This window comes from Rhinolophus sinicus, linkage group LG01 (assembly GCF_036562045.2).
Source record: "Rhinolophus sinicus isolate RSC01 linkage group LG01, ASM3656204v1, whole genome shotgun sequence".
Classification (NCBI taxonomy): domain Eukaryota; kingdom Metazoa; phylum Chordata; class Mammalia; order Chiroptera; family Rhinolophidae; genus Rhinolophus; species Rhinolophus sinicus.
Genome location: NC_133751.1, coordinates 110,793,935 through 110,804,928, shown reverse-complemented (window position 1 = coordinate 110,804,928; position 10,994 = coordinate 110,793,935). Strand labels below are relative to the sequence as shown.

The 10,994-nt window shown below is 39.7% G+C and overlaps 1 non-coding gene across 1 annotated transcript; it reads right to left on the bottom strand.

Annotated features, from left to right (window-relative positions):
- Window positions 1–369: 369 nt before the first annotated feature.
- LOC141568185 (U6 spliceosomal RNA) lies at window positions 370–477 on the bottom strand. Its single transcript, XR_012491232.1, has one exon. It is a non-coding gene; the product is annotated as a U6 spliceosomal RNA (small nuclear RNA).
- Between the last annotated feature and the right edge of the window lie 10,517 nt (window positions 478–10,994).

Below are 10,994 nucleotides of genomic sequence, written 5' to 3'. Positions count from 1 at the left end.
AGCGTAATATCCTCTAGGTCCATCCATGTTGTCACAAATGGTAAGATTTCATTCCCTTTTATTGCTGAGTTATATTCCACTGTATATACACCACATCTACTTTATTCATTCATCTATCTATGAACACGTAGGTTGCTTCAATATCTTGCCTATTGTAAACAATGTTGCAATAAACACAGGGGTGCATATATCTTTTGAAATTAGTATTTTTGTTTTCTTTGGTTAAGTACCAAGAAGCGGTATTGCTGGGTCATATGGCAGCTTTATTTTGAATTTTTTGAGGAATCTCCATACTGTTTTCCATAGTGGCTGCACCAATCTACAATCCCACCAACAGCACATAGGAGTTCCCTTTCTCCACACTCTCACCAGCGTTTGCTATTTGTTGTTTTTTTTGCGTGTCATCCTTGCACAGGGGCCATGCTAATCTTCTCTGTAGCGTTCCAATTTTAGTGTGTGTGCTGCCGATGCGAGCACTATTTGTTGGTTTTTTGATGACAGCCATTCTGACACGTGTGATGTGGTGTCTCATTGTGGTTTTGATTTCCCTGATGATTAGTGAAGTTGGTCATCTTTTTGTGTGTGTGATTTTTAACAGCTTTATTGAGATATCATTCACACCATACATTCATCCATTTAAAGTATATAATTCAACAGTTTTTAGTATTTCAGAGTTGAGCAACAATGATTACAATCTAATAAGGAACATTTTCATCAACCCAAAAAGAAAGCCCTAGTGGATGGGGGGAGGGGAGTTCACACAGTGTGCGGGATATAAATGATAAATGTCTAAGTATTGCTTTGTCTTGTGCACCTGAAACTAATACAATTTTAAAAAAAACACATTATGTTAAGTGAGAGAAACCAGACACGAAAGATCACATATATGCGTTCATTTATGTGAAATGTTCAGAAAAGGCCAATTCATAGAGATAGAAAGTAGATTAGCAGTTGCCAGGGGCTGAGGGAAAGGGAAAGTTCATCTTATCATCTGTCTTTTGGACATCCATATGTCTTTTTTGGTGAAATCTCTATTCATGTTTTCTGTCCATTTTTAATTGGATTATTTGTTTCCTGGTGACCAGCTATATGAGTTTCTTATATATTTTGGATATTCACCCCTTATTAAATGTAAAATTTACAAATATCTTCTCCCATTCAGTAGGTTGTCTTTTCCTTTTGTTGATGGTTTCCTTCACTGTGCAGAAATTTTTAATTTGATGTAGTCCTATTTTTTTATTTTTGCTTTTGTTGCCCTTGCCCAAGGAGATATAGCCAAAAAGATACTCTAAGAGTGATGTCAAAGAGTTTATTGCCTATGTTTTCTTTTAAAAGTTTCAGGTTTTACATTTAAGTCTTTAATCCATTTTGAGTTTACTTATGTATGTGGTATAAGAGAGTAGTACAGTTTCATTTTACTACATGCATCCGTCCAGTTTTTCCAACATCACTTATTAAGGAGAATGTCTTTACCTAATTGCATCTCCTTACCTCCTTTGTTGTAGATTAACTGACTATACGAACAAAGATTTAGTTCTGGGCTCTGTATTCTATTCCATTGATCTACATATCTGTTTTTATTCCACTACCATATTGTTGTCATTACTGTAGCTTTGTAGTATTGTTTGGGTGCATTATATCTCCCACTTCGTTCTTTCTTAAGGTTTCTTTGGTTCTTGGGGGGTTTTGTGCTTTCATATAAATTTTAGGATTTGTTCTAGTTCTAAGAAGAATGCCATTGGTATTTTCATAGAGACTGCATTGAATCTGCATATTTCTTTAAGTAGTAAAAACATTTTAACAATATTAATCCTTCCAATCCATGAACATGATATGTCTTTCTATGTATTTTATCGTCTTCAGTGTCTTATAGTTTTCAGAGTACGGCCTTTTCACTCTTTGGTTACATTTATTCCTAGATATTTTATGCCTTTCTGATGCAATTGTAAATGGGATTGTTTTTATAACGTCTTCTCCTGGTCATTCACTTTTGGTGTATAGAAACACAATAGATTTCTGTATATTGATTTTGCATCCTGCACCTTTACTGAATTCATTTATTAGTTCTAATAGTTTTGTGGTGGCATTTTCAGGGTTTTCTATGCATAGTATCATGTCATCTGTGACAATTTTACTTCTTCCTTACCAATTTGGATGCCTTTTATTTCTTTTCTTTGTCTGATTGTGGTGGCTAAGACTTCCAATACTATGTTGCATAGAAGTGGTGATAGTGGGCATGCTTGTCTTGTTCCTGATCTTGGAGGAAAAGCATTTAGTTTCCCACAATTGACTATAAGATTAGCTGTAGGTTTTTTATATATAGCCTTAATTAATGTTGAAGTATGTTCCTTCTATACCCACTTTAGTGAAAGTTTTTATCATAAAAAGATGTTAATTTTGTTGAATGCTTTTTCTGCATGTTTTGAGACGATCATATAATGTTTATCCTTCATTTTGTTGATGTCATGTAGCATATTAATTGATATACAAATTTTGAACCGTATTTGCATCCCGGAGATAAATTCCACTTGGTCATGGTGTATAATCTTTTCAATGTATTATTGAATCCAGTTTGCTAATATGCTATATCATCTTGGTGCATTGACCTTTTTATCATTACATAATGTCCTTCTCTATAGCTGATAATTTTATTTGCTCTGAATTTGACTTAATCTAATATTAATATAGTCATTCATACTTCCTTTTAATTAATGTTTGCATGATATATATTTTTTCGTTTTTTATTTTCAGTCTACCAATATCAATATATTTAAAGTGAATTTCTGGTAGCATGTATTTGGGCCATTTTTAAATCTACTCTGCCAATATCTGTCTCTTAATTGATATATTTGATCATCTATATTTAATGTAGTTGTTATATGTTAGGGCTTAAGTCTAGCATTTTAATTTTTATTTTCTGTTTCTTTTCTTTTTACTTTATTACTCTGTTTCTTTTGATTTGCCTTCTTGTGGACTACTGTGCCTTCTTTAAAATTTCATCTTGATGTATCTGTGTAGTATTTTGAGTGTGTATGTTTGGATAAATATTTAATTGGTTGCCCTGATGTTAACTTATACATACATAACTTGTCACAGTTTACTAGTATCAATAGTTTACCAATTCCAAATTGATGTAGACATTTTACTCCATTTAAATCCTTTTACTTTAACCCATTTGTAATATAATTGTCCTAAATACTTCCTCTACATAGTTTGAGGATTTTATCAGAGAGTATTTTAATTTTGCTTCAATCATCAAACATAATTTAGAAACGGAAAAGTGATTTTGAAAAAAGTCCATTGTATTGACCTATATTTTTACTCCTGGTTATTCTTTCTTTATGATATTCTAGATTCTTGTTTATATTATTTTATTCTGTTTAAATGACTCCTTTTAGCCATCCTTTTAGGGTAGGTTTGCTGGTGACAAATTTTTTGTTTTCCTTTTCCTTTATCTGAGAATGTTTTGATTTCCCCTTCATTCCTGAAGGTCGTTTTCACTGGATATAGAATTTTGGATTGACAGTTCTTTTCTGTTTCAGCACTTTAAAGATGTTGTGCCACTTCCTTCTGATCTTCATGGCTTCTGATGAGAAATCTACCATCATTCTAAAGGCTTTTCCCCTAAAAATAAGGTGTCACTTCTCTCTTGCTGCTTTAAAGATTATTTCTTTGTTTTTAATTTTCAAAAGTTTGATTATAACATATTATTGGGGTTCATCCTTGTATTAGTCATGGTTCTACAGGGAAATAGAATGAAAAGTATATATAAATATAGATGCATACAAAGATATGTATTATGAGATATTGGCTCATGTAATTTTGGATGCTAAGAAGTCCCCACATCGGTCACCTGCAAGCTAGAGGCCCAGAAAAAAATGGTTATATAGTTCCAGTACAGACCCAAAGGCCTGAGAAACATAGGAACCATGGTATAAATCCCAATTTGAGTCTGAAAGCCCAAAAACCAGGAGTGATGATGCTACTTTCTTCTAGAAACACTCTCAAAGACACACCCAGAAATAATATATTACCAACTCTCTGCAGCATCCCAGCCCAAGCTGACACATAAAATTTTAACCATCATAATCCTGGTTGAGGTTTGCTCAACTTGAATCTCTAGGTTTATGTCTTTTGCTGAATTTGGAGACTGTTCAGCTATTATTTCTTCAAATACTTTTTCAGCCCTGTTGTCTTTCTTCTTTCTTCTTGAAACTCTGATGACATAAATGTTTGATCATTTGCTGAAGTCCGACATGTCCTTTATGGTCTGTTAATTTTTTTTCAGTCTACTTTTTTTCTCTGTTGTTCAGGTTGGGCAATTTCTATTATTCTATCTTTAGTTACTGATTGTTTCCTTTGTAGATTCTATTCTGCTGTTTAGCCCATCTACAGTTATTCTATTTTTCTTTTTTTGATCAAATTTATATGTCATTGTCTTTATTTTTTTTTAATTTTATTTTATTAAATTTATTTGTTTACTGTGGCCAAGACATGGAAAGTTATTCTATTTTTCAGTTTCAAATGTCTGTTTCATTCTTCATTTCTACTATTTTTTTTCTGAGACATTCTATTTTTATTAGTTTCAAGCATGTTTGCGGTTGCTTGTCAAAGGATTTTATAATAGCTGCTTAGAAAATTATTGTCCAATAGTTCCAACACCTGTGTCATCTCAGTGTTTGTACCCTTGAATTGTCTTTTCTCATTCAAACTGAGACGTTTCTAATTCTTGGTATGAAAAGTATTTTTCAATTGTATCTTGGACATTGCGTATTTTTCTATGAGACTCTGGAAGTTATTAATTGCTCTGTTTTAACAGGTCTCCTCTGACATTGTGCCTGTGGTGGAATGGGAATCTCTCAGTGTGTGGAGGTGAAAGTACAGGTCCCTACTGTCTGTACTGATATCACAGGAATGGGCAACCAAAAGGAAGGTGTCTTGTGGCTGCTGTGTGCAGATAGAGGCTCTCCACATGGTCTCTGCTGGGAGTGTGGGGAGAATGAAGTTTTTTCTGTGCCATTTCGCTAGGATGGTGGGTTATTGGATAAAACTTTTTTGTCTTGGTAGGAGTGCTCTGTTCTGGTCCTTTACCTAAAGACACTAGGGTTTATAGGTTTTTCTTTTTCTTTCTTTTTTTTTTTTTTTTGGTGTCTGTGTCCCTTGGCATTTATGGTCACTGGCTTCTCCAGCACCCAGTCATCAATCTGGGATATATGAAGAAAAAAAACAAAACAAAACTCACCACAATTTTGTTCCTCAAGGACTCTTACCAGTTTTCCTTGTTCTATCCATCTTTACAGCCTTCTTGATGAGACAAGTAAAGAGTTCACAGGATTGGGCTTGTGAGCTGGCAGGAGTGAGCTTAAACATTAACAGCTTGACTCTGACTCCCCTGGCCAACACTGTACCTGCAGGCTGAAAAGCACCTTACATTCATCATAGGTGGAAACAAAATAGTTCCCAATCACAACAGTAATCCCCGACTAACAATCACCCATCATAGATGGGAACAGAACAGTTCCCAATCACAACAGCAACCGCCTACAAGCTGACATCCATCATAGATGGGAACAGGACAGTTCCCAGGAAAAGGCAATTGTAATGGCAACTGCCTCCCCAAGCTGACAAGCACCCTACATCCTGCTTAGAAAAATATAAAATCCCATCACTCCTTCTAGTTGGGGCAGCTGTCCTTATCGGGCTCTGTCCTGAAAAAACTTCCCTTTGCCACAACTGTCTCTTTTTGACTTTCAATACATCTTTGCTTATTCTTGTAGAGTCTCATAAATTATTTTTACATTCTGTGAATGACCATGGGTTAATTCTACACCAAGATACTCCTTATGTTTGTTTTACATGTAATGTTCAGGATTTTTAGCTGTACTTAGCAAGAGAGTTGGGGAGAAGTGTATCTATTATCCAGAACCAGAAATGCCACAGCCTTTGTTTCAAAAGGTGACCCATGTGGGTGACACATCCCAAAGCCCTGCCTGAGCTTCCTCCATAAGTTCCCCACTAGTCCAACCCCTGGCTGCCTCCTTGTAAGTCATTCCCATGGACCGAATCCTTAAGGACATGATTGTGTCTTCTTCTCCATCTTAGATTCCTCAGGGCTTGGGAACATGTTAACAGAACCAGTAGCAGCACCTTTGCCCACAAGACTTGTTTATAAAAATCCTGTCCTAACCTCTTACTGACTAGGGGGTGTGAGGCATAATATGTTTCCTGGCTCCAGCCCTTCTTCAGGCTCCCTCTGGAGATGCACATGACCAAGAGCAGCATCTCGGTCCCTAGAGTGGCTGAGACCACCTGGAGAACTCACTTTTTCATGTGAGGTCCTGAGCCCACCTCTAGACGTTCTCATTCTGTAACTCTGCCTTTTAACCAGCACCCCAGGAAACTTTTGAGAAACCCAGATCCAAGAGGTCACTGAGTGTAAAGGATATTAGAGTATTTCACAGACGAGAAATGGACTCACTGAGTGCTAGTGGGCACCCCCAGAGCCCAGTGCAGCCCCTGAACACAGTGAAGGTACCCAGGAAATAGTCGTTGAATGAATTTACAAGCCACGTCATTCTTCTATCATTTCACGAGCCCAACAACCTTGTACTGGCACAGTAAGTCATGCCCACAAAAGACAGAGGGCAAAGAAGTTAAGTAATTTGTCCAAAGTCACTCAGATTGGAACCTAATGAACCATCTAATACTGCTTCCTAATCCCATACCTGAGCAGAATTTACCACCTTTCTCTTCCAAAAGTGATTTGGGATCATTGTAACAAAGAGATACAGACACCCTGAGTAAACGGAAGCGTACAAGAGAATAAGTGTGAAATGACTATGTTAACTTGGAAAGACATATAAACCTAGGACACATTTTAAATCTAGGGTGATATTTTGTAAATATCTTCATTGTTATTTTAATTATAACTATGATTACTGTTAATAGTAATACACTTGTGCATATGTGAGATTCATACCAACAGCTCTGTGACATTTGTAATCCTCTATTTTGGCACCCAGTCATTATGTCCATCAACTTGTTGTTGTTTTCTATTTTCCTTCTTCCCCTCACCCTTCTCTCTCTCTCTGGATTAAATTCTAAAGTTTAATTTCTAAAAATTAGCATGTTGCTTAATACCTGGCCCAAGTCATGACCATTCCAAATGAAGAATCTCTAAAATATGTAAGTTTATGACTGTAAAATCTTCCTCATTAAACATTAAATTAAATAAAATGTACACTCTAAAATGGTACATTTAGATTTTTAAAATATCTCACTGAAAGAGTCCTTTATTATTATTTACCATTTTTTTATTATTAAAATTTATTGGGGTGACAATGGTGAACAAAATTACATAGGTTTCAAGTGTACAATTCTGTATTACATCATCTATATATCACATTGTGTGCTCACCACCCAGAGACAGTTCTACTTCCAGCACCATATAGTTGACCTCTTGACCTCCTTTACCCTTTTCTACCACCCCCTTACTCTCTGATAACCAGTAAACTGTTGTCTGTGTCTATGAGTTTTTGTTTCTTTATTTTTTTTCTTGTTTCCTTGTTGCTTTCAGTTTTATATTCCACATATGAGTGAAGTCATATGGTTCTCGATTTTTTTCTGTCTGACTTATTTCACTTACCATGATAATCTCAAGATCCATTCATATTGTTGCAAATGGCAGTATTTCATCTCATGGGAGAGTAACATTCCATTGTGTGTATATAAATACATATACACACACACACACACACACACACACACACCACATTCTTTGTCCAATGATCTATCAAAGGATGTTTTGGTTGTAACATTTAGATTTTTAAATTATGAATTTACACACACACACACGCACACACACACACACACGCGCGCACACACAGATGTAACAGCCAGGGAAAGTAGAATTGAAATTCAGCTATGTTGATAGAGCATAACTAACTACACAATTATGTTGATTTTGAGTTTTCTTTTCTTTTTTAATTATTATTATTTTTTTTTAAATTAAAGTTTATTGGGGTGACAATTGTTAGTAAAGTTACATAGATTTCAGGTCACCTGAGTTTTCTAGTGGCCAAAGGGTAAAGGAAAACAAGTGTTAGTTACAGAGAAGGAAACTGTTCCTCAGAATAAACAAGCAATTCTTAATGCTCAACTTGGGGAAAGGGTGCATGGATGGATGGATGAATGGCGTTGTTTGGGGATTAATTAATTTACGGAGTGTTTTTCTCCGCAAACACCCTTCAGGCACAAGGCAGGCGGCCCTGAGCCTCGCCCGTTGTTCTCATCCCCAGCAATCATGGCCGCATGCTCCCCATGCCCACAGTCACCTTCACAGTGAGTCCTGGACTCCTTCATCTGCTTCTCCAGTCCTCATGCTGGGGCCTCCACCTGCCTGCTTGGCTGCTCCATCTGGGCGTCCTGCAGTGATCCCAATCGGCAGACCTGCCCAGAAACCTGGAGTTTCCCTGTCTCTTCTACATCTCCCATATCAGCATCTCCTGCTGCCCACCAGTCCCAGTGTGGTCATCTCTCCCAGGATGCTTTACCAGACCCTGGAATCCATTCTTAACACTGCAGCCCGGGTGACCCACAAAACTGAACATCTACCCTTGTTCATCCCCTGCTCAGAGCAGATCAGTCACACCACAGGGTCCTCAGAGAAAGCCCAGCCCCTTGACGTGGCAACAGAAACCCCGCAGGCTATGGGCAGCACAAAGCATGCACAACGTCTTCTCCCTGGAGCTGACTGCCCAGGTGGAAATCCTCTGTGTCCTTAGCCAAGTTCCTTGGCCTCACTGCCCCTTAAACCCCTCAACTCTAAACTGGGGTTATCAGGAGTATCCCCCTCATGGGGGTTTATGAGGATTAAATGAGATAATAGATAGACAGGTACATATACACATCCCAGCACTTGGCACATAGTAAGTGCTCATTATTTGCAGCTGTAAACAAGCTGCTGCATAACCTGGCCCCGTTGCCTCACTGGTGCACAGTCTACACTCTAACCATGCTGAGCCTCCTCTGCCACCTCGAACTTGCCGGGATAGCTCTGACCATTGGGTGGTTGTACTTCTCCACCTCCACCTCTCCCCATGCTCAGCCAACAACATTCCTCCTGTAGGTGTCATTTCAGTATTCCTGTCCAGAAGAGCTTCTGTGCTCACTCGGGCTCCCCTGACGCTCTTTCCCAGCCCCATCTCAGCACAGTCACATTGAGTCTCTATGTCTGTTTATGTGTCTGTGTCCCTACTGGTTGGGGAGCTCTTTGAGGGCAGGGCCTGTGGCTGATTCACCTTGACCCCAGCTCTTGGCACTGGGAGGAGTTGTGCTCAGGGAACTGCTGCTGAACAAGTGAGTGGACGAATGCATGCATGTCCCACTAGCCCAGAGAGCCCTCCGGCAAAGTTGGCCCACCCTTCCAGGGAAATTGTCCTGCCTCCAGGTTCTCCTCGCCCCCAGGACACAGGGACCTCTTTTCCTTCAGTGGAGCTGATTTGGGAATTTTCTGTTGCTGGCAGACAAAGGCACCTGAAGTACAGAGCACAGGCAGTATCCCACAGCCCAGGTGTGGCCAGGGCTGCATGTTCCATGCCTTGGGCTCTCCCTGCAACAGCCTGTGCTGACCTGGTAAACACATAGGGAGGCCTCTTCTGGCCACAGCCTGCTATTGGAGAGAGAGAGACTGTCAACCATGGTCCCTGCCCTCAAGAAGTTACACCCAGCCTGCGAGGTGAGATAGGGAGCAGCAGGAAAGGATAGAGACCTTAGGGCATGGGAAGAGCTGGGAGAAGGAAAGGTTCATTTCCAGTAAGAGTGAGCAGGAAGCTCCTGTGACGTAGGTGGCGTTCAAGCTGAGCTCTGAAGGGTGAGGAGGGATTCATGAGTGGACTTGAAAGGCAAGACAGTTCAGGGAGGAGCCAGGACTGCCAGCGTGAGCTGCTCCCGGAGTAGCTCGGCATCGGGCTTCTGGGAGCAGCACACAGCAGACGCTGGTTCCAGCACGGTCACTTCCTGACGGTGTAGACTTGAGTCTCATCTAGACTGTTGGAGTCCCAGAGAGGTCTTTTTTCTCAAATAGGAATAATTTTAATAAAAATATCTCCCACACTATATTTTGGGAAGAACCCCATGAGATTCTGAATGTAGAGGTATTCAATGCAGTGTCTGAAAGGCTTCAGACGAGATGCCTAAGCAAGGTTTTAAAGAATGAACAGCAGTTTTCCAGATGGAAAAATGACAGGAAGACATTCCAAGACATGGTGGAAAGCGAGAGCAAAGCACAGAGGCACGAAGCAGCGCTGGGTGTGGGCTTGCCGACCTGGCATAGGAAGTTCACCACCAGGAAGAAGCCCACCGAGACATATGCTTTTATCAATAGGGATCTGGGGCTGCGTGGGCTCAGAAGTGTTTTGGTGAAGACAATGATGGTGAGGATGATGATGATGATGATGATGATGATGACTGAAAAAGAGGAAAAGGAGGCTGAAAGCCCAAGAAGCAGACGGAGCAGGAGAAGCAATGGAAAGAGAAGTAGAGGAAAATGTAATAGCTGTTGCTGCCGCCAGGCATGCTCGCACCTCAGAACCTTTGCACAGGCTGTTCCCTCGGCCAGAAGTGCTCCTGCCCCAGGTGACAATGTGGATTTCTCTCACAGTGCCCAGGTCTCTATTTAATGCCTTTTGATCAGAGGGACCTTTCTTGCCCAACTAACCCAAAACAGCTTCATCCTCAGGACTGTATGTTCCCTCTCTATTTTTCTTACAGCACCAATGCCCACCTGACATACTTCACATTTCTTCATTTATTTCTTTGTGTTACTCTCATCCCACCAGCAGCTGCACTGTTTTATTCACAGCCCCATCCCAAGGGTCTTAATCAGTGTCTACCACAGGCAAGGATTTTAATAATTGTCTCTCCATAAATGGACGGAAGACGGAGGAAGAGAAAAAGGAGAAGGAGGAAGGTCATCATTGTCATTCAGAAGCCCA